General features: G+C 41.2%; 1 protein-coding gene across 7 annotated transcripts in view; it reads left to right on the top strand.

Annotated features, from left to right (window-relative positions):
- Nucleotides 1-23,804, top strand: part of ARHGAP28 (Rho GTPase activating protein 28) — a 75,924-nt gene that overhangs the window by 5,785 nt on the left and 46,335 nt on the right. For 2 of the 7 annotated variants that reach the window (XM_072852713.1, XM_072852708.1), the window contains exon 1: nucleotides 20,128-20,240. The exons of 4 other annotated variants lie outside the window; for them this stretch is intronic. The gene's annotated coding sequence lies outside the window, so the exon portion shown is untranslated. Of the gene's footprint in view, nucleotides 1-20,114; nucleotides 20,241-23,804 lie in introns of those variants that run through there. One more of the 7 variants, XM_072852712.1, reaches the window with a different exon arrangement.

Genomic DNA, 23,804 nt, shown 5'->3' on the forward strand with positions numbered 1-23,804 from the left:
CCCTGCATGCCCTACACAGACACCTTCAGATTGCATCTGGCAGATTGACAGCACTAGCATAACAAACCACCAGGAATTAAGAACCGTAAAGTGTTATTTTTGCACAGGAGATCAAAATAATTCAGTGTGAATGTGTGGAAAATGTGCAGTGGTGGGAACTGCAAGACACAACTGTGGAATACTAGTAAAAGTCCTAGATAGTATCTGAAAAGCATCTGGTTAGCGCTGTACAAATATAGAATCACATCCTCAAATAATGCAGAGTATCCATAGCAAACAATCAAGTTAACATCCTGGATTTTGGCTAACCACAGCACTAGCAGCCACTTGGCCCACTGCAGTGCTTTGCTCCAGCTGGTCAGGCAGCACAGCAGAGTAAGGCTAGCAGGCAGCACGTCCACCATCAGGGTGGGACCATGCTCTGTGCAGGTACCTTCAGGTACCACCGTGGTGGGTGCATTAAAAGAGCACAGGAGGGAAACTGGGAGAAGAGTGTCCAGAGTCACGTCTCAAGCTGGTGACTGAAGCCAGGCATCCTATCTAGCATTTGGCCCCTTTGCCTGCCTCCTTCTTTCTCTCTCGGTGGAAACAGTCCCCATCGTGGTCTTCCAAGTCCTGTGTATGTGCCAGGGACATGGAAAAGGGAGACAAAAAGAGAATGCAAGGGGGTGGAAGGAAGAGGGGAGCAAAGGAGGACAGGAGACGGACCACCTTCACAGGTATATGACCTGATTCTCCTCCTTGTGTACCAATAAAAGGAGTTGGAGTGAGAAGAGAAAGGTGTCCCAAAGGATGTTTTGTGGTGGGGTCATTTACAGCTGACCCTCAAGTCCTACCATACATATGTGGCAATGGGTTTTGGAATGGCATTTAAGTGGTGATTTTGAAGTCAAAAGCTGAAATGGTTTAAAAGACAGGTTGTTTGAAAAAGAGCCTCTATTACCCTGAAGGACTATTTTAGCAGAGGTCAGCAGAAGTGCTTGAGTTGGCATCCCTTGTAATTAATGCAAGGGAAAGACATGCTCTGTGAGGGATCCCTCATGTCTGTAGTTCATTTTTTCCCCTGCCTGTATCTGTTAACTTCCTGGACACTGCCAGAGTCTCTGAGGAGAGTGGAACAAACACTGGAGCAGGGAGCCTATTATCAGCTTGTTCGTTTGAAGGCAGTTATGTTTTCTTATTTAGGACACTATGTGTAATACTCGGCTACTGTAAGCCTGTGGGATTTTCAGATGTGCAAAATCATCCAGTTTAGGATGGACCTATGCTGGATGTTTAGACAGAAGAAGGCTGAACAAAGGAGAGACAGAAATCTCTGCTACTAAGTGTTGCCATTATTGAATTTCCACCTGAGGACTATACAAGCCTTTTATAACATCTCTTTGTGCAGAAGTTGCTCTGAGTGTATAATGAGCAAAATAATGACCATAGGTCTTCTTGTGGAGGGTAGAAGAGCCCTACCAGTGCAGAGAGACAGAGGGGAGTATATACTGAAAACCTGTATTGGATGTAGAAGTCCAGCTGGGTTGACGTCATTTACCAGCTGAAAGACAAGTAAAGCAAGAGGCAAGCTGGGGAACTGTGTTTTAAACATCTGTGGGTGAAACCTCAGGACATCAGGCATGAGGTCGCTCTCACAGTTTTCTACCAGAGATGGAAGACACTCTAGAGCTGTAAGTCCTCATATTTTACTACAGCTAATCAGAAAAATACTAGCTTCCCAAGCGACAGGTTTGGGCAGGGAATAACAAATTTATGCAAGGCCTGAATTTGACTCACTGAGTAGTTTGTTCCTCACTAACTATGCCCCTGCAGACATCAGAGAGCCTGCAGTTACCCAGACTCTGGGTTAGTCTATGCAAACTCTAGGTATGGTGATGGAGAGCCTCCTCCCCATTAGTTTCTCTTTCTCTGGCTAATAAAAGCTCAGAACAAAATATAATCCAAGCTTATTTTCTGGCCCAGTGGTGATCATACCTAGTGGTCAAGGGGGAATCTAAAAGTGAGAATGTCAGCTCCTTTTTAAGGTTAACATTAGTATGAGAGCAAGAACTGGATAGTTGTAGCATTCAATCTAACATGAAATGCTCTGTCTTTTTTATATTCTAGTCTAATAAAAGGTCAATAATAAATCCTGCAGTGGAACATCAAGTGGGATATGAGCCTTGTTTATACACATGGACTGAGTTAATGGATACTTAGGTGTGGTAATGGAGGTTTTACCTTTGAATTCAGTGGAAATGGGATCAAGTCATCAGAACTCAGAACTTTTTGTCAATAACTTTGCTTACAGGGCATGATCTGATTATGCTATCTCTTGTCTCAGCTCAGGCTGACTTCCTATTTAATAGGATTCTTGCAGTATAAGACATCAGTATGAAGTCTTAGGTAATTAAAACATAATGGTGACTAGGCCTGTCTTCCTTTTGCAATACTTCCCTCCGTTATTCAAATATTTTGAAAACTTGAGTTCTAAATATTTGTCTGGATATATCAGAGATGAATATAAAATCTTTGCTGTAGTTACAGGTGAAACATGGAGCAGGGGAGCCTAGGGCATTCTCTGAAGAAGTTTTGCAGTTCTGGCTGTCCTTGGCCATTTCTGGGCCAGATGGTGCCCATATCATGCATGTGCAAGGAAGTGAAAGGAAACAGAGAGCTTATCCTGATGAACAGAGACAAGGGAAGCCTTTGTACTCAGGCTGCAGCAGGATTTCACATTAAAAGTGCTCACTTTTGGAGAGAGGGTGGGCTGAAGGAAGCAGGGACAGCTGACCAAGCACAGGATAGGGGTCTTTTAAATATGTGGGAGTCTTTAGTCTCCTGCTGAAACAATTGTGTCCGCCTTGTGTAAGGTCCTTCTTACATCTTCCACTCAGAGGATGCATTTCCCCATAATCCCCAGTGATCTGCTGCAATCCTTTGATGCTGTCTTGCTCGCTTGCTTTCTTCCCTCTTTCTCTCTTTCAATTAGCAAAAGCAATTAAACCACGAGAATTTAAGGATAACATTACTGGAAATGTGAGGTTTCTGGAAGTATTCCTTTGTTCTTATTTACACGTGTGTGTACAATATGTACAAGTCCATAGATGCAACATGAAGCTTAAGGCTACCCATCACTGGCAATTCACAGATTATATGGCAAACATTAGAATTACTTATCCCACAAGTCAAACATTAACTGGAATCTTCTTCAAGTGTATGTCTTCAAGCCATCTGTTGCCTCTGACAAATAGTGGCAATTAAAAGTAAACAAACGAACCCACTATGTCAGTTTTTGAAAAGCCTTCTTCAACATACAGGACCTCCATGTCTGTATTTAGGAAGCACACCACAGATTTTTGGGAGGGACATTGACTGTGCAGCTGTTCTGTGTGGTCAAGATGCATTTCATCCTTAATGGACTCCATCTCTTATGGCTTTTTTTTAACTACTGAATTTTTTTTATAAGATTTAGCTAACCCAGGCCTGAAGTTAACTGTGCCACACTCAGCAATGCAGTAAGACCATGCAAACCAAACCAGCTTGCCTCAGTCTACACTGAACACAAGTGTAGTTAATTATGTTACGCAGTTAATTATGTTACGTGCCATGCAACGAGTCACTGCAGTTTTAAGTAATCACCCATTTGTACGGGGAGTTTATTGTCATAGGATGTCCTTGGAGGCTCGTTTTCTCTTTCCAGATTCAAATCTGGGGTATGATATTCATGTGGATAATGAGGATGTCTATAATTAACACTGTTAGTGCTATCAAGAATTCTAAAAGATACAGTAAGTTGTAATTTTCAGAGTTAACCTTCTCCTACTTACATGGAGACTTACTGAAGCAAGAAGGAGGTGTATTGCTTTTTTATTTAATTCACAGTCCTTTTTTTTTTCTCTCGGACACAGGACATTGAAATTTATGTACTATCAGTATTTAAGGCCCAGTTGTGATGCCGGTACTCTGACACCTACTGAAAATCTGTATTATATCAAAAAGGAACCAAATAAAGCAATGAAAAAAATAAAAGAAAGTTCAGTCTGACACCATAAGGTTTAACAGCAAGGTAGTAACTCCATGGCTTTAGTGAATTTCACGATTGCCACATAATGATTACAACACAGGAATTCAGGATATCTTTTTATCGGGTGGCCACAGGCAAATCCAACCTCCCTTTGCCTGTGTCCAGGAGCTGTACATGATGTTAGCACAGCATTTTGCCCAAGCCAATAAGCAGGCGCAGCACTGCACTACCACAGCTATAGGGCTTCCCACCTGGCAGAGCCTGTGTCCAGCCCGCTGACACGGCTGTAGGTGGAAACTTGAAGGTTGGAATTCAAAGTGTTTAGACTAATGCTTCAGGACTGATAAGAAAAAAAAAGGGTATTTTTTTTCTGAACAGGCCACTCTTCTGATTAATAGGTTGGGCTGGGTATTTTCAGGCCTAGGTGCGTTAAGTAAATAGGTATAAAGTTATACTGCATTTTTGTCAAATATTTTGCAGGTTGGAAGGGAAGCTTTATCCAATGTGCTTGAACCATAACAGAATATCTCATTTATTTGTGCAAATCAGATTCCTACTAGAGCAAAGCACATGAAAAAAGGAGCGGTGCTTGTGATATTCAGTTAAAAAAGCATATTGACAATACTATGAAAGTATTCATCGTCCAAATCCCTGCAAGCTCCAGCAGAAGAGCCAAGGGTACAGCAGGAATCCAGAACTAGTCCTGATGAATAAATTAAAAGATTTAAAATTTTTATTAGGTTAGATTTTTTCATCTAACTTAGCTAATCCGTGTGAAGAGTTCTGATTTTCCTAGAGAATAGAGCCTAAAATATCTTTTATTTCTTAAACAATAGATAGGCCAGTCCGCATCTGAATATCCATTAGAATCTCTTTTCTAATTAAATCTCATCAGCTGGATCAGGAATATGATGTTGTTCAGCAGCTGAATTGAGCCACATTCAAACACTGTAAATAAGGTTCATAACCTTTATTCTTGAGCTGTCAGTTAAGCCTTTGGTTTCTGAATCATTTCATGACATTGATCCAGGGCTTTGGTTTTGCTGAAAAAGACATTGACCACTGCATAAGTGGGTGGAAAAACATCATTCAGCAGTTAGCTGGGTACATCTGCTGAAAGTATGTCTGTAATTCTGTGAAGGAGATGGTGTTACTAAGAAGAGATTGGTTTCTGAGACTGCCTTGAACCCAGCCAGCTGTAGTTAAACCCTCAAAGGCTGACAAAGTGCATTCCTAATTATATCAGTGGAGTGGACGGCTAGATTAAGTTACCCCCTTTGAGACTATTGGTGATGAGTTTCTATCACTGGGATAGATTTTATATTTCATCCAAACCAAAGGGGACCTCTGGCTGTGCAACAATAGAAATGAACCAAACACTGAAATGGAATGCGTCGGCGGGGCTACCCTAAAGCCCACAGATAGCCATAGCCCATGAATTCACGGGACATAGCAGTAGCAATAACATTTGATAGGCAATCTTTGAAGACTTCAAGTAAAGTCTTGGATTAATCTTTGAAATTAAGTAAAGCAGTTTGCATCAGGTACCAGAAACAGCCAGGAAAATAATAGATAGTGGAATGAGTTTTTCTGATATCTTTACAGAAAATGCATATTTATGGCCTTGGCCATCTTCACAGGGACTTACAACATTCACTGATGTCAATATACTTAAGCAACCGGTATAGCTGAAGATAATAAGCTCAGTATTTATTTTTCTGTGCTTTTCTGTGATCTATATTTAGCTAAAAACTTAATACGACTTTTCCATCATTTGTGACAACCTATAAAATGAGTAACACCTGATAATGTGGTTACAGCAGACTGAATTTACCATTTTCTGAAGATCACTTGAAAGCAATGAGCAGGTCTCAGGGACAAGCAATGAACAACACATACTTACGTATGGTGAGGGGAGTGACATATTCTTACGGATGGGGAAGAAACTTCTTAATCTTCAATATCAATTTTACATTTGATGAAAAGAATTTGCTCACTTTGCAAAACTGCTGCTGTGCATTTTATGTTTGGGAGACATAAGGAAAAATCCCGTTTGCTTAAGCTAACATTTCTGCCATCATTGGCCTTTCTCACATTTAAACCATGCTACCTAAAGCCAGAGAGACGATACAGTGCTCTGTACACGCAACCGGGAAAATCCTGTTTAGAATTACTCAGTGTGATGGGCCGATCAGATAATGTCTGTCTACATGTCTGTAGAGAGGACATGTTTGTTTTAACTGTTGAACTGTGGAGGTTATAGGGAGTTAAATCTTTGGATTACAAATGCAATTGACATCTCACAACATTTAAGGTCAGATCCAAAACTCCTCTTAGTGGCAGTAGGCTTTGAGCTTGTCTCTAAAGATCTAGATGTCCCTGCAACCAACTCTATATCCTTGATATACATTGCAGTGCTTCTTTTTAGTCATTTATGCTATTCACTCCATTCTCTGATTTAAAAACTCTTAAATTTCTCACAGGGATGAATCAGTTACTGAATTTCTCTGTAATTACGTTTCTATTGAATCCACTTTGTGCATTTATTGGACTTTGATAAAAAACAATAAACTTAGCCAAAAGCTACTGAACTACACAGGAAAGATAATTGAGTGGGGCAATTCTGTAACAATCACTCATGGTGGAAAAACTTAGCAAGTTCAATGGGATATTTTTCCTATTAAATTCATCATAGTCACTTTTTTGGATTGCCCTCAGAGAAATATACTTACAAATGGAAATATTATCACAAGTTAGCACTGGACCCCAAAATCCAAACAAAACAATGCAGCAACACAGACTTTCCTTCCTATTCTGATTTCATCACTGGAACCACTGCCTAATAGAGGGATTTGGTTTGAAAAAACTTCCTTCTGTGTTTTTTACAGTGCTGCGTGTCTGCGTTCCTGTTCATTTGTATGCTTGATTAGCTGAAATCACATACAGTGATGCAGATCTCCAAGCAGCTATAAAAACTCAAAGTGAGCAATACTAACAGCAAAAAAATATTCTACATTGCGATCTTCATGGGAATTGCCGTGCAGAAAGCAAAAGAGCTGATGCAAAATCACGTATGTGTTTTTCCTTCGTGTTGTTTTGTCATTATGTAACTGCTCAGAAGTTTGCTCTTCAGCAGACTTCAAATAGCCGTGTGGACAGGTAACAAAGGAGGTACTGTTTGTGTCTCTGCCTCATGCACAGCTATGCTCTGGCTGGCAGCTGGAAAGTGGCTACATTTTAAGAAATTCTGTAAGTATCAAGCTGTGGGACTTTTTCCTGTACCCATGATATTCTCTATGCTTTCGATATTACTTTTGACTTTTGATGACTTGCTTTTTTGTGGTTTTGCAATAAGTCCTATAGATTTTGAGAATGGGGAAGGTATTTTGGTCTTTGCAGTTGATGTTGTGCCTTCTAGGAATGAATCATTGAATTGATTTTGATCATAGACATCAAATTAAATGAATATAAATATAATTTTTAGGTGCCTAAGATAAGAAGATTGGTGGAGATTTATGTTGTCCTATCTATATTTTCAGAATGTGTAGCTTATGTAAAGATAAAGTAATACAGCAACCAATCAGAAACCTAACCAAGGAATCTTCCAATCATTAAAATAATCTAAAGGAATTCAAGAGAAAACTCAGAATTTAAGGGTAAAGTGGCAATTACCTAAGGAAATAGGAAGTACATAGGTAAAAAAGAAAACATCTAAAATCTACTTTTATGACAACCATGCTTTCATGTGAATTCTTTTGCTATGCAGATGAGGGGTTCTTTTTGCATTTGTCTTGTCATCAAACAAAACTCGGCTATTCAGTCTTTGAAAATGAGACACATTTGACAGCATTGGAAGATATCTTGCTGAGTAGATATGCTCTTCCATTACTAAGTAGTGAAGTGAAGGGTAGACCAAAACCATGATGAAAGTAGATGAAAGGTCATGCAAAATTCTTTAGTTGAAGCTTATTTTAAATGAATCTCAACTTCAACATTTAATTTTGATGTGGTGCGTTATTTAAATTACTGATTTAATCATGCACTTGTTGAAATCAAAGCTGTTGAAAAGTTCTGTAATTGCATTATTTAGAAAAGAAAGTTTGTGACCAGAATATTAAATACTGATTGTTGAAATCAAAATAGTTACTCAGAAGTCTAAACAAGTAACTGAAATACACTCATGTCACTAGGCATTTCAACAAAGAAAGCATAAGAAAATACACATTCATACCAGATATGATGGGAGAACTTTTTTGAAAGGTCAAGTCTATACATTTCTTTGACACAACCCTTGAAATGCCTACGGACAAAGTATTTATTACACTGTATTTGAGTTCTGACTATTATCCTATACAATATATAAATAGGAAAGTCCTGCTTCCCTGGAAATTATGGTAAGAGAGCAGCTTCTTGGTTAGCTGTGACCTCATGCTACGATCCAAGGTTTGCCTAACAAAAATGCTATTAGTTTATTTTGCATGAAGAAACCAACCACATAATATCTTGAGTGGCAATTCTTGACATATACACTTCTACTGTCTGTAGCATAGAAAGTTTTCTGATTTGCTCTATTTCTAAGCACTTTGAACACCTTTTGATGGATGGGCTGGTTTTAACCCTAATGACAAATAATGCGAGTGGCTCCTTTGAGTTGCTGTAGTTGTCTAATTTTCATTGGACACAAACTTTACCATAAACTTCTTCTTAGTAGCACTTGCCTTGTGTTTCCTGCAGTGTTCGCTGGGCCTGATTCACACATTGTTATTCATATTCTGTTTCATATAGAAATATTCTATATAAAATTGTTGAATTGTACTTTTGTCACAGATTAATTAATTGTGTTGTCTAGTTGCTCATGAAGGACAGACTCAGCTGACCTCTAAGCTTGACTGTGGGATGTGCCAGCGGGTGCTCTGGGGTCCTCCTGACCCATCTCCCAGCTCAGATCATTGCCTCAAAGTGTTACAATGAGGCCAGAAAACTTTCTCTGTCAGTTTTCAGAACTGTAGCTCTGCCTATGGCCATATAGACATACAGACAGAAAGTGCAGAAAAACAAACAAAATGGCTGTGCACAGACTCATGTTCCTCCTGGAGCTGTGACAACTGCATCTATGTGAGCATTTTCTGGAGGAAACTTTAGAGGAATAGGCAGTTCACAAATAGAAAACGGCTTTGTTTCAGTTTGTTCCTTGTTTGATCAAAAGTTATTGTCAAATTCCCACAAAGCCCATAGGTTCTGTCTGGTAGTCAGCTATGTCCAAACTACTTTCATTCCCTCCTAGTTTATCAGAAACACAAGCAAGTTGTGATGACTTTAAAAGCCACCACTTAAAATGTGAGCTTTTGTAACCATCCAGGGACCTGCTCTTAGCACGGGGCAAATAAAAAGTAACTTAACTAGGCTTTTACCTCTTTCATGGCAGAATAACTCTGAATTATGCCACATTTGCCGTGGACTAAACTTTCACATCATAGTTAATATAGCTCTGTTGCCAACCAGGAACTTTTCCAGCAGTAGCAATAATATTATTTGTCTTAGTTCTTAAAATGATATGCATCTGAAACTCTTTCCCCTGGACCAAAAGAACTCCATAACTACACCTAAGAAAGAAATTTTCTTGGGTGATACATAAATATGAAAAAAGGGGCATTAGTTTTTCCTCTTGTCCCCACCACCACCTTCTGAGATAGGAAAAAACCATTTTTTTAATCCATGTATCTCAAAAGTTCTGCACCATGGTAGTCAACTGTCAACTTTTTAAATAACAGCACAGCATCAGGCATCCTTACTGAAATGATTATCCAGCAAAGTTTGATTTATATTGGCCATTTCACTGCCATTATCATTCATCAGTGCAGGATCCACAGCACAAATAACTTTGAGAAAGAAAGCTCTTTGAGAACATGTGCTAAGTTTGTCTAAAATTTCTCTCCGAGGCCAGGAGAAGATTAATGCAGTCATGAAAGCAAAGGCCTGGCGCCTCTGTCAGCTCCTTTTCCAGTTGCCCGAATGCTAAAACGATCACAGAAATTTCCTCTTAAGTCTCACTGCACAGCCCACATGCATGCACAGCCTGTGCAGGAGAAATACCCCTAACCGGCCTGGCAGCCAGGCGGCTTGCCCTAATTCAGGCTCCAAGGCTCGGACCTGAGCCCGGACAGCTCTGTCTCGAGAGTCAGCAGTGTCAGCACCGCAGAGGCAGAGGCACACGTCCCACCTCGGCTGCTCGCCATGCCCTCCCTGCAGGAAAGCAGCTCCAGCTAGGACGGCTTCCAGTCGGGCAGCGCTCAGTTTCAAAAACATCCATGTAAAAGCTGGCATCTGCACAAATCCCAGGTCTGAGGAAGTTCTGGAGATAGTTGTAACTGTGCTGGAAAGGAAGAATTGGAAAGCCAGGAGCTTGTTTAAAAAAACAAAGCGGCAACTAGGGTTTTATTTTCTTCCCACTGCCTTCTGGCAGGTGACCTCAGTGGATGTGTGAGCGCTGAGCACTACATAGCAGCAGTCTTGCTTCAGTTTGGTTTGAACCCAGTTTGTGAACAGCTAGAGAGCTGTCTCCCGTTGTCCCTGCCCAGCCATCCCACCTGCCCCTATCCCCATCCCAAAAAAATGCCAAGGCATAGGAATAACCTCTGATGCAGGTGCCGATGCTCTCAAACGCAAAAGCAGACTCACCACAAACCTTTGGGGAGCGCATTAGAGGACAGAGTCAGCGTTTTCCTCCCTTCAGCAGCTCCAAACTCCTGACGGTCCTTGTCCAAGCACCGCTGATTTAAGTTTAAGTTAAAAACAAGCAGCAGTTTTCCCAGCTCGTGCCTTAACTCCATGCTTGTGAAAAGGTGACAAGGGCCAATTTCAGTATATTGCCCTCCTCTCCCAGTGCACGTATGGACTGTTTTATAGAAAAGGCAAAGCAAGAAAGGGGAAAATAAGAGAGAGATTAAAATGCAAACCAAAGAGCTTATAATACGGCAAAGCTAACATAATACCATCTGGTTTATGTCTGGTCCCCATTTGGAGCTTGATCCCGCTGGGTACTTAGCGCTCAGACTGTTCTCGATGGCACTCTCCAGAGCACGCTTAACATTAAGTGCTTTAGTGGATCGTGGCCAATGTGCTTGAGCACTTCACAGGAATCAGCCCTTACTTAATTTTTCTGATTTGTAGAAAAAAACTCTCTAGCTCTGAGCCCTGGCACTTCTGACCGAGATTTTTCCTTCCCCACCCCACTCCAACCCCCACATTTTTTCTTTTTTATTCTGAGTAGTTGGTGCCAAGCAGGGTTAGGCCACTGGTTGCCCACTGTGGAAACTCCAGTATAGGCCACTGGCCTCTGAGGAAACTCCAGGGGACAATATTTCAGCCTGAACAGAGGTCCTACCTGGAGTTATTCAAAATTCCTTTTGCTCAACCTGTGAAAAAGAAAAACTTCAGGGGAGAAGGGAGAACGTGTAATAAATTCTTGGGCATTGCCAGCATATATTCCAAAGGGGCAATGGGCTATTAAATCAAATTGAAGAAATCCCTAGAAAACCAGGACTTGTGGTGTGCCTGACAGCGTACACTACATGAAATACTTCAAGTCGATAACTCTAAAAGCAGCTGTCACCACAAGGTGCACCTTCCATGCGCTCAACTTCCATCTCTTCCTAATAGCAGCGAATCTTTGCAAAGAGCAGATGTAAATTACAAGTCCTAACCAAATTTTCAAATTTTATAGCCAGATCTGTAACCAGTCTGAAGACTATAATGAGAAAGAGATGACAAAGCAAGCAGAGACACTTTCTGCTGTCATGGCAAATCTGCTGAAGGTTTTAGTTTCAGGGTCAGGCTGCATAATTCCCCTACCAGCTGATCATTACTCAGTGCTTTAAAAATCCTTGAAGAGTACACATTTGCCATGGTATGGTCTCTCCCGTGCTCATTTGTGCATTTGTACATGTATGCATGTGTGTGGTGTGTGTTAGTCGTCTGTGGTACCAAAGTGCAGACACCCAGCATTTTAGCCATGTGGAAAAACCCCACTCCTCCCTGATGGGTGATGGAACATCACCCCTCACCTGCCCCCTGCTCACTCTTCACTTCCCCCACAACAAAATTTTACTAGCATTGCAAACCTCTGGCCATCTTCAAAGAGCTGCTATATTCTCCAAGCAGCCTGCCAGAAAGAAACACAAAAACAAAGGAAATATTTACCTCTTTTCCTCAGTTATAAAATTGGCCTACGGCCTGAAAAAGACAAAATATAGTCCTGGATCACTGATTAGATTAAGGCCTTGTACGTCCACACGTATGTCTATACCCTCCTAGGCTAGAAATAATTCTACACTGGACTAGAGCACTATGCCTCGTAGGACCCAAGATGGCAGCTGTAAAATTGCCATGTAATTGAATACGGGAAAGACTGACTTTTTGTTGTCATAGTTATGTTTTTCTTACAGCCCTAACTTTCTGAGTTTATGTAGTGAGAAAGAAGCAATTCTATCTCTGAAATGTAGCTATCTTAGGGGTATAAAATGACATTTTCTGCCTGAACTGCAATCAGGACGTGGCCAGGGAGCACAGTGCTCCGCATGGGCAGAGGTGGGCTGCAGGCTTTTGATGGTAAACAGCATTTTCCAGCGTAGCTGGTACAAAGCACAGCACCCAGGAGGCTTTTGCTTCTGACTCACACCTCCAGTGTGTAATAATAATAGCAATAATAACGATAACAACAACAACAACAACAACATTTTCACAGCGCACAGAAATAAACGCAATGAGCAGAGGTGGAGTAAGCAGCAGACTGAAATTTCACGAGTACCGTAAACAGGCCTCCATATATGCTGGAATTGGGCCAAAATACTAGACACAGCACTGCAGCCCTACCAAGACATGGCCCCGTGGGATCTCCTGGCAGGTCTCTTGCACCCACACCCCCGACACGGATGCTGGTGGGGCAGGGGGTAAGGGGTGTCTTCATCAAATAGAGCTTGTATGTGTCCTGTGTGGGTGACATTGTCAGATTTCATTGCCCCTCCTTTAAAATGCATGCTTTTTCCCATCTGCCATAACCCCCCACTAAGTAAGTTAATAGCGCATGTCCTATAAGACGTAAGTTGCCCGCTCAGCTCATACGGATCTGTAGAAAAACAAGAACCAGGACCATGTGAAACATTCATCCTTCAGAACATCCGAAGAGGGCTGCCTACAGTTGCGACGGCTGGCAAAGGAGGCTGTTACTGCAGTTTCGACAGGGCTGCCAGGAAAGCCTTTTCGAAACACCGTCTCTTATCAAATATCTTGAATTTTTCCTCTCTCTGATCCAGCACTTTCTATTAGTCATAATCAGCATTTTTCTTCTGTCTTGCCAATGCCAAAAAGGCCCTGCCGGTGAAACTGCTGGGGCTGGGGTCAGTACCAGTTGTTACACGAACAACAGGGAGCCGAAGTGCTTTGATGCAAGAGAGAGTGTTGCAAGAGGAAATAACTGTCAGATAATCATCTCGCAGGACTACATGAAACCTGTGACATTGTCACACGGCTGGTGTCCTCGGGCCTCCCAGCTGGATTTGTGCAAGTGTGAGAGGGACTGAGAAAGGAAAGCTGGAAACGGAAGGTGGCGGCTGGCCCTGAAGAAGTACTCTTCTGTATATCACCGTTCATGAACACCATGGGTCTGGGTGTATCTTGTTTGGACAGTGCTGTTCAAGCCAGAGATTTCTTGATAAATCTTGATAAAAGCCTTGATCTTGAAAGCAAGCAGGAACCTCATTCAGGCTCGTGAAGGCATTTGTGTTTGAAAAGGTGTATGTCCGTTTCCCGAGCAGATAAAAGTGCCTTTGGGGGCCTGAGTCTCCACTACCTTGCACCCGCTGCAGCCATTCAGACCTGCACAAGTAGGGGCAAAACACCACTTTCAGTAGTGCCAGTGATGGGGCTGGTTCCTCAGGTGGCACAGATAGGATTTTGGCCGCACTCGGTGTGCCAAGCACTGAACATGGTGGGCTGCAGGTCTCTGGATTGAAGTCAGGCAAGGGAGATCAGCTGAGATCTGATCTCAGCTACCGTCACTCTCTTAATGCCATCAAATTGTGGCAATGGTAAACAATAGTATTACATTTACTTTTGAGAGGGGCTGCTGGTTTTTTTGTTCTTTTTTATCTCACGCTAATATTTTTGAATTTCTCATATTTTATTTTTTATGATGAAATGGCTGTGATGGTTCACAGTGGAGTGGTTAACATGGATTCCTTCTTTTAAACTTGCTAATAAAAGTTTCTTTCCTTCTACCCTCTTTTTTGCTGCATTGTACAAGACAGGCCTCTCGAATTCTGCCTGACTGCCAAGCCAAGCTCTGCTTTCAAGTCAAATAATTAACAACATTTTAGACTAACCTAATATTTACATTATACATGGTAATTAGATATGTCTTTGACTTATGTACGTTTCTGTTTAAAGGAATGAACTGTGGAGATTGGACATTTGTAATTGATTGAGCACATTCAGAGTCATAAAGATGTATAGAAAGTAAAAACTTATTTTTTCCTTTGTCTGTTTGTGTCCAACAGAATTTTCAGATGTAATGCCTGTTTAGTTAGGGATTTTTTTTAAGTCCTTTTACTGGAACACATTTCATGATTTACAGTCCCCCTCAAGTAATATTGCTGATTAAATTAGCATTATCTAATGGGTGAAACTAGTAAGGTATTTTGTTAAAATTAAATCCTCACCTTTAAGGAGAAGTGAATTGGTCAATAGACCATTAGAAATTCGGCAGAAACTTACCCCAGTTCTTAAAATAAAGGTTACTGGCCAAATACGAATTTGGCAGTTACGGTTACTTTTAAAGTCACATTAGTGAAGAACATCTGTTAATATAAAAATATCTCTGATACATTACAGTGGTTTAGCTGTAGTTAGTTTAGCAGTGCTTGGTTAACATCTAAGGGAGGAGAGGGAATAAATGTCTTACATTTGTCAATCAGTAAGCCAGGGCTTTTACCCGTTGCTTGGCTTTGTTTGGGTTTAGACAAAGTTTCTCTGTTTTTGCTCAAGCTGCAGTAATCCTTCAGCCCTTGATGTCATGCATTCTGGGTTTTCTATACTCTTTATAATAATCTTTGAACCCTGAGCCCACACCATATGTTATGAATATTTTTTTTTTGGAGAAGAGAGGCAGGCAATCATTTTAGACTGCAGGAACCCTACCCCTAACATTTCCCTGTGCGTCAAAGACATGGAGCAACATCAGGGAGAAGAAGTAGCGGAAAAACCAGTTTGGAAAGATGGTTTGGGATGAGAAAACACAAAATGGGGAAGGATCAGTGAAAAAGATTACTTTTAAGGGTCAGAATTTCGCTGCTCTTGAGGGGTGATTCAAACTGTACCTAGACAAGCCTCTTCAGGGTCACACCTGGTTCAGGGTGTGAGCATGGTCAGGCCGTTGCGTGAAGGTAGGAAATGGTAGCGTTACAGACTATCAGCTCAGGTCCTCTTTCCAAGTGAAAATACATTGAAATTCAGAGATACTAGCAAGTAATTATTTTCTTCATCTTCTTGCCAGGTGACTGATAGGGTTTGTTACTCATTTTCTCCTCACTCAGTGACTCTTCTATCAGACTGTCATCTTTTTACTCTTGGCCTTCTTGGCCTGTTTAGCTTTGAAAGAAATTATGTCTCTAAGGGAAAGTAAGTAGCTTCCCTAGGGAACTGTACTGTAAATCCTCAGGATTAGGGTAACTAACAGCTTCTCTATGATATAGTTTAATGCAAGAAGTAAGACAGGCTTTCGTTGTAGGGACCTAATAGGAGAATATTGTCAAAAGTCACCAGATGACTGAAAATTAAGGTGCAAAATAGTGTTTCTCCAAAGATCAAAGAGCCACCTGAAAAAACCTCTGTGTTTGTAAATTCAGCACAAAAAATGGCTCCCCCATCACATGGCTCCACGTACTGTTTCCAGTGTACACATGGCCCTGGTCTGCGGCTGTTGTAATGGGCACTGGAAAACAAGCTCAATCCCTTCCTGTTCATTTACCGGTGGAGGAGGGTTTTTTCCACCGGGCAAGTTCATTTGTCAAGGTGACCTTTGCAGCTGACACCGAGCATTACTGCAGATAAAGAATGCCGCCTCAGCGTGTTTGTGAAACCCAGCTCAGTGGCCGGCCGCAGGCCTCCTGTAAGGCACAGGGGCGTTGCAAAACAAAACCCTTCCTACAGGCACCGGGAGGGTTTCTGTTCCAAGGTTTTTGTATGTCGGCGCTGCACATTTTGCAATCCTTCTTTTGTCATGCTCTGTAAACCCTCTTCTCTTGCCTGACTGGTTTTACGTCTAAATGGTCTTCAGGTTAAGTAGTTTCTTCTGAAAAATCCCTATTCTGTAAATTAATGGTGTCGTAGGCAGAGCTAAGACCACAACTAAATCTTAATCGATCATGAGTGTAGGTAGGAAATTTCACAGATCCCCTGCCAAAGCCCGGACAGAAGAAGCAGATCTTCAGAGGTCTCCTAAGAGAAGGTTTAACCTTTCATGACATCTGAGGAGCTGATGTCAAGTCTGGACTGCTTGGCCATGAATGACTATCTTCTTCCTATCTACATAGTTGCTTTCAAATACATCACTTATTAAGTCTTAGGATATTGCCATTTTTCCAGCATGAAAAACAAGCCAGATTTGGAGCATGTGTGCTTAATGTATCCCAGTGTTAATGTAAAATCCAGCCTGGAGAAGAGCCTCTGATTTTTGCTCACTAACAGCTGGAATAGATCAATATATAGAGTCCCTGGAAATAGCAGTCATGTTTCAGAAGAAACCACCACATGATTATGATCATGCCAGTTTAATTTCTGTGGAATAATTAATCCAATGATAATTCTTCCAGTTCCTTCCTTGTAGTTTTATTTTCATGCTTGCCATATGACATCAGTTAGACAAGTCCTTAAAGCTATTCCCCAGCAGCAGTGACCTGTTAAAACAGGAGACTGTATTTAGAAGTGGGACCAAAAAAAAGGAACGTTTCTTTTTCAGGGGGAAAAAAAATGGTTTGGGGTGATCAGAATAATCTACTGAGCATTTTTGGAGCCAAGAAAAAATTAGGCAAAAATCAGAAAAAGCTGAAACATTTCATTGCAACATCTTCTAAATGAACTGGTTTGTTTCTAATTTGTGTGGATTTAACTTTCAACAGAAAAGTAAAACAAATCTCTGAGATAAAAATGTTTATTGTTCTTCTGAATTTCTACAGGAAAAGCAAACGGCTTTGTTTCAGATTAACTTTAAATAGAGATTTTTTTCAATTATTTGTTTGGCCAAAGCCCTGAAAAATCAGTTATTTTCATAGCTAACTGTTTATGACTGGTTCTTACATCCAGGTGCAGCAAAAAGCTTAAACATTTGCCTCATTGTAAGGATTATCTATGTATTTCTGCAGTCATAAAATGGAGTCAACAGCAGGTCTATTTTATATCTCAGCATTTAACTTTAGAAAAAGAATAGCATGAAACTACATGCGTCAGCATTTATCAGTTGTATGACATCCAGTATATCTGCTGAAATATTTCATCATTATGTCCCATATATGGAATTAGTTCAGAGCTACTTTTGTACAAACCATTAAACAGAATACTCAAATATGAATAAAGATACCAGTGCAGGCAGATCTCTGTGTCATGCTTTGGTGGGACACCTGTGTATACGAGTTCACCACTGTTTATTTTTCGTAGGACAGCTGTGATTAGGGCTCACCATTGTGCTGGTCCAGAAAAAGTGAGGGCAAAAAAAAGATGTTTAAACATATTTACGTAGTTTTACGGCAAGACTTTTAATCTAAATGTTTGTTTAAATTGCAGTTAAAGAAAATACGGTGTTTTGGAGGTAAAATATGTTAAATACAAGGGCACTGCAGGGAGAGGGTTACAGTTCTCTTACTTTTAAGTGTACCTAATGCCCAGTGAGCACTTACCCATTTCCAGCATTTAACAGCTCTTTGGTGAGTCCCTCACTGTCTTCTCCCTTTATGGACAGCAAGAAAGACATCTCATCCATAGGTGAGCTGAATTACTCTTTGGAGGTGACTTTCTTTCCCCTGGCTGTAATCCGGAGCCTGTGGCAAGCAGGGTCCTAACGCACACATCCCAGTTCAACATCTAATGTTCGATGAGAGGATCCAGCACGTACTGAAACATGGGGAGTGTTTTAATTGCCGACAGCAGTCAGAGGGAAGACGCGCTCATTGTGAATTGCTCGAGTGAGCCGGCCTCCGCTTCCTCCCCTCTCTCCCCGACGGTGTTTTTCTGTGCCGCATAGGTGGCAAGCTGCAAGGGACTTGGGTTGCAAATGGGAACCCACCGTCATATTCACCAAATCCAACCAAAACTCACCTTAATGCCTAGGAAAACCTAAGTCACTGTGACCGAGGCTTGTTTAAATTCCATTAGAGAGCAACTTTGGAAAAAGGTAATCCTAAAACTATATTTATCTGACCGTTCAGACAAAGCCTAGAATTAGGTATAAAATTACTTTAATTTCTTCATACAGCTACAGCTCAAGGAGAGTAATAGTGGCAGCATGTACCACTTAATTAAAAAGAGGGAGAAGACATCCTTGAAAGAAGCGGGGAGGGCAGTCTCATGACTATTCAGCCTAGAGGTTAGCTCTGAATGCCTGTAGGTGGTAACACTATAGAGATATTTAGGCAGGATGATATGGACTAGCATCACTATATCGTTTCAGGCAAAGCAGCAGTAGCTGCCAAGCAGTTTCTGGTCACCACTAACAGCAGCTGGATTTGTAGCATGAAGAACCCCACAGTCCACTACCAAATTCCTCAGCCACCCTTTTCCCTGCAGTTTATCCTTTAAAGGATGCTGCTCCCTAAAGAGACCTACAGACAGTGGTAAATGACAAGAAGTTTTCAATTTTTTTCAAGGATTTATGTGATCCTAAAAGTTCACCAGAAGAAATAAAAAGGCAACATTAAGTCCAGTTTAAAATATAAAGCACATTTAACTTCAAGATGAACTGTAAAACCAAACCACTTCTGGTTTTGCTCTTTTCTGTCCCCTTCGGAAATCTGTGACTGATTCAGGAAGTCCTTTCCCTTCTTTTTTTTTTCCCCAGACTTTTTTTTTTCCTATCTTTCTCTGCTTGTTCTGATTAAATAACAGGCTTTCTTTTCCCTTTATTCTGCTGAAGGGCTTTAGCCATGTCTTGGAGGAAGTGAAGGATATCAGAAAGCTTATAACCAGAAAGCCAGCTTTTCCTCCTGTATTTTAGGCTGGAGGAATGATGACAGGACTGCTGTAAATCTTACAGACCAGTTTAAGTATTTCAAAGGATAAACGAAGGTTTGGTGGAAGGAGTAAAGCTTGACCATCTCATATGCTTTCCATGCTTAAGAGTTATTTCTTAGGGCTCCTTTGACAGCATTAACACAACAGTGTGTTCCCTCATCCCCCAGCTGCAGCGCAAAATCATCCCCAAATTTCAAGACTTTATCTATCTTGTGGCCAAAACCCAGCTCTGGGCCACTGTTCATACAAAACCTGGTGTGTGCTTTTTTCAGCACTCATCTAGGCCTCCCAGTGATTGTCCCACTGTAGGAAAAGCAAGAAAGGCTTTGCCATAAATATTTGATTTCTTAACAGCTGTACTCTGGCTCACTTCCCCTTCCTCGCTGGCATTGTGCACTATGCTTCTGCTCCGGGTGGAGCAGCCATCTCCGTGCAGAGAGAGCTCCTCGTTAATTTGCATCTGGTCATGTACGATTTTTTGCGTTATGCTGATGGTAGTGTCTCATATCCCTTTAGCAGAACACACATAAATTGGCTCTGTCTTTTTCTGAGCCACCCCACAGGGACTCTCCTGAATTACAGCGCAGCTTAGTGCTGATTACTTTTTTATTTCTCCTCTTAGGAAATGGATAAAAGGTTTAAGTTCTGACACAAACAGGAAAACACACTAAGAGGATTTATCCTGAAGGCATCTACTTTTTAAATAGTGATGGAGCAGTGTCAGTCTGTTTCCCACAAGGGCCAGAAGCTCCACCGCTCTTTGTTCCCGCAGCCTTTGCATGACTAGAGGCAGAATATCCTATCACAGGCTGTCAGATAGCTCCCAGAATATGCAACTTGGTGATCATAGGCTGAGGAGGGACTCACTGCCACTAGGAGCATGAAGAAGTTGGGCTTCAGAAGGACTCTGCTCTGCTCCTTTAAGGATAACACCAAGGCTTTATTCTGCTCAGAGGTAAGACTTGCAGAATTTACTAAATGAGCAACTTCTCAGCCTTCCAGACCCTGCTCCCTCCCTCTTGTTTTCTTAAACGAGGAGTGACAGGAGGGGGAGCAAGCTGTCAGAGTTATCACTAGTGGAATTTTCCAGCTTTACCAGGCAGGAAAAGGGGGGACAAAAAAAAATGATCCACTGTAGAAAAACAACTGGACACAGTGCAAGCGAAAGCAACTGCAGGATGGGGATATGCATGCTTTGCATTAACTCAAGCTGTATGAAAATACGCCTCAAGAATCTATTAACATGAACCCGTTTAAGCTTTTATTAACAAGCTGTGCTTCTGGAAAATTATACTCTGTTATAATACAATTTTTTCTCACCATTTATTCTGTTTAAAAATGTGTTCCACTGGAATAATGTTCCAGAGGGAGCAGAATCTTTTCTTCAAATTGAATTAATCACAGCTTTTCCCATTTTCACTTTCATTTGATTTGGGGTCAGAAATTTGCCTTTTTCAAATTTTGCCTTCTGATGTCATATGGATGTTTATGATAATTATGTGTATTTCAGCTCAGTGTCATGACCAGACTCTAACTTGCACAAGTAGAGCTTTATACAAACCTAGCTGTAAGGAAAGAAGAAACTTATGACTTCTATCATCCCACGGGAGGAAAGCCAGGTCTGATAATTTAAGTGATGCGTTCATACAGATTACATGGCTAAATGAGCTAAAGTGCTTCTACATTCACAAATACATTATCCTAATACACGTTTTTCAAATTGTGCGCAAATCTGGCTCGGTTCTGTACACTTGGCAGGCAGGGATTTGCAGGTAGCGCAGGCTTTTTCTAATGGCTACTTTCAGTTTGAAGGTGCTTATGTCTGATAACCAAGTAAAAATCCAGGGTATCAGGGGACTGGTGGGGAAGAGCAGCTAAAACTGTTTACCTAGTAAGGAAAACTGGAGAAATTCAAGGGAGCTGGAGCTAGGACTTGTCCACATTGTTTTGAGGAAACTGGAAGCTTGTTTATGTAGTCTAAATAAATGCAAACAATAGACCATCGATCCAGCACTCACGGACACGCTCGCTCATCCCTCACGGAGGGATTCCAGGGGATTTCTCTCCCACTGGCTGGCTGGCATGATGCTTACAGCTCTGCACCTCCAGAGCAAACATCAGGAGTGTTTGAGGAGTTTCTTTTAGCAGTTCTTGCTCCATGGCAGTTTGCACACGCTGAAATGGCCAGCGCAACCTTTCCGGTTCCAAAGTCCCCCTGCAGCAAAATATCATGAGCCGGGGTCATGACCATCAGCAGAAATAATACTCCTTGCCTTGGGGAAAACTTGTCAAGGCTTTCTTCCCCTGTTATTCCCTCTCTAGGGGCAGCACGAGGCCTATACTGGGATCAAAGGGAAGTCTGAAATGGCATCAGATGCTGCAGAGCAGCAGAATATGATGATCATGGTCCAATATAATAAGTACATAATAGATTTTAATTGACTTTGATCAGGATGAAAGAGCAAGTACTTTCTTCTTCCTTTGTCAAACATGAAGACTCGCTGAAAGGAAATCCAGGCAGCTAATATCCCTGAAGATTTGACTTTTGCTACCTAGATTCTTGATTGATTTGTTTAGAAAAGAGGATTAGATCAGCAGGATTATTGTGAAATTTCTACTGGACAATTATACTCCTAGCACTAATAGAGTTTCTTCAGGAAATACAGTGGCATTACAAGTCCCAGTAGCGTTCTGTCAGGATGGGAGATAGGGCTTACTGGCATAAATGATTGTCCAAACTGCTTTTTGTGATTTTGTGACTCCTTCTTCTTATGAATGGAAGAATTCTGGGGGATCTCCCATCACCGGATTTGCTCCTGTTTGTTCTTAGTGAAGGTGATCCTGTCCATGCAATGAAAAGGTAGCTCACTCTTGGGTGTTCGGGCTTTTCAGGTAGGGCTTTGCAGTGCAGTTTGATTCCTAATTCAGTGCACCTTGCACCTTGCACCTTGCAGTGCAAAATGATTCCTAATTCAGAAAGTCTCTGTGAGACACAGAAATGTGGATGCTTCTAGATAGCTAGAAATTCTCCGCTGTTGATGCTGTTTTAAGATAATGACCGAATTCTGATGAAAATTAACCTGGCAACTCTAAGCAACACTGTATTTTCTTCAACTCTCCTAATTACTTTTTGTTAGAAAGTCTCTTCAGATGCACTATTTTGGAAAACCTGAGGTGGTGAGCTATGCATAAGTGATCATAATGATATTAGCAGCCTCTTAACTTGACAGATCTTCCTCCCACCCAAATGACTCCAACTACTTTGAATAAAGTCTGTTCCATTTTTATCTTGAATTACATTTCCATTAAGCAACCAATTAATGTTGATCCCTTGGTTCATGCCATACAAAACGTTCCATTTTATGTGTTATCTAGACTTCTTCACAAAGGCTTTTAGGAGATTACTAAAATATTCCCTCCCTTTGTTCCCATCTTTGCTGTGTATTCATACATATATTTATATGCGAGTATGAATCCGTATGTATGTACAGTAATCTTCCCCTTAGGATATTGTGTATGTATGTCATAAAGGAAAAGGAGATTAATGGTACAATACAATACAAACAGGCTGACTTTATGGCGATCTTGCAGAAACTCCTGCCAAGCAAAAGAATAAATAACAGCTGTGTTAATCAAAGCCAAATTTAAAAGATAAGGCTTAAATTTAGGTGGTCAAAATCCCAGAAAACTGGGCAAGCTTAATGCTCACAGAAAAAGAACTCCAAGGATAAAGAGTGTAAATTGAAGGCATACAATTAAGTTGAAGGCAGATTTTCAAAAGTGACTTCTGTGACTTAAAAGCCTAAGTACCACCTTCAAAATTGACTTTGTGTGCAGGTGCATTTACTCTCCCTGTAAGTCCAGAGGATTTGTGCTCCTGAATCCTTCAGTCTTTTCTGAAAATGGGAGTTAGGTGACTGCCCTCCTAAATCCCTTTTAGAAGCATAATCTGTAGTCACCTGGAAGTCCAGAAAAGGTACTGGTCCAAGCAGTGGCTGAATACCAACCAGGGATACCAACTCAAACCAAAGAACTAGAGGTACAAGCATGATTATTCCCCTGTTTTACTGGAAAGCCATCTATCGTCTCTGTTTTGGATTAAACTTGTGAAGATGTGTTAGCCTGTTCAAGGTCCTGTGGAAGAATTTTGAATCAATTGTAACTGACGTAAATACAGCCTTTGACTGGAAACCTTCCAAAGCAGGAGAGCTGCAACAGTTCAGCCAAGATGCATTATATCAAAAGCATGGATAACTAATTCAGTGTCCTCGTGGGAAGGATAGCATTACAGCTTCACAACATTCATAAAGTGCCTGTACAGTGAAAGATCTAACACGATCATTAAAAGATGGATGAATGCCCTGTGAATCTTCACCTCCTATCATGGATCATGGCTGTTATCTAGGCAGGAGCGGGAAGAGGAGCATGTACTCACGATGACAGAGGGCACAATAACAGCTTAGTTGTACCCATTTGACATGAGCATGTGGACTTTCAAACTTGATTTACTATGTTTGTA

The sequence above is a fragment of the Ciconia boyciana genome, chromosome 2, assembly GCF_034638445.1.
Source record: "Ciconia boyciana chromosome 2, ASM3463844v1, whole genome shotgun sequence".
NCBI classification, from domain to species: domain Eukaryota; kingdom Metazoa; phylum Chordata; class Aves; order Ciconiiformes; family Ciconiidae; genus Ciconia; species Ciconia boyciana.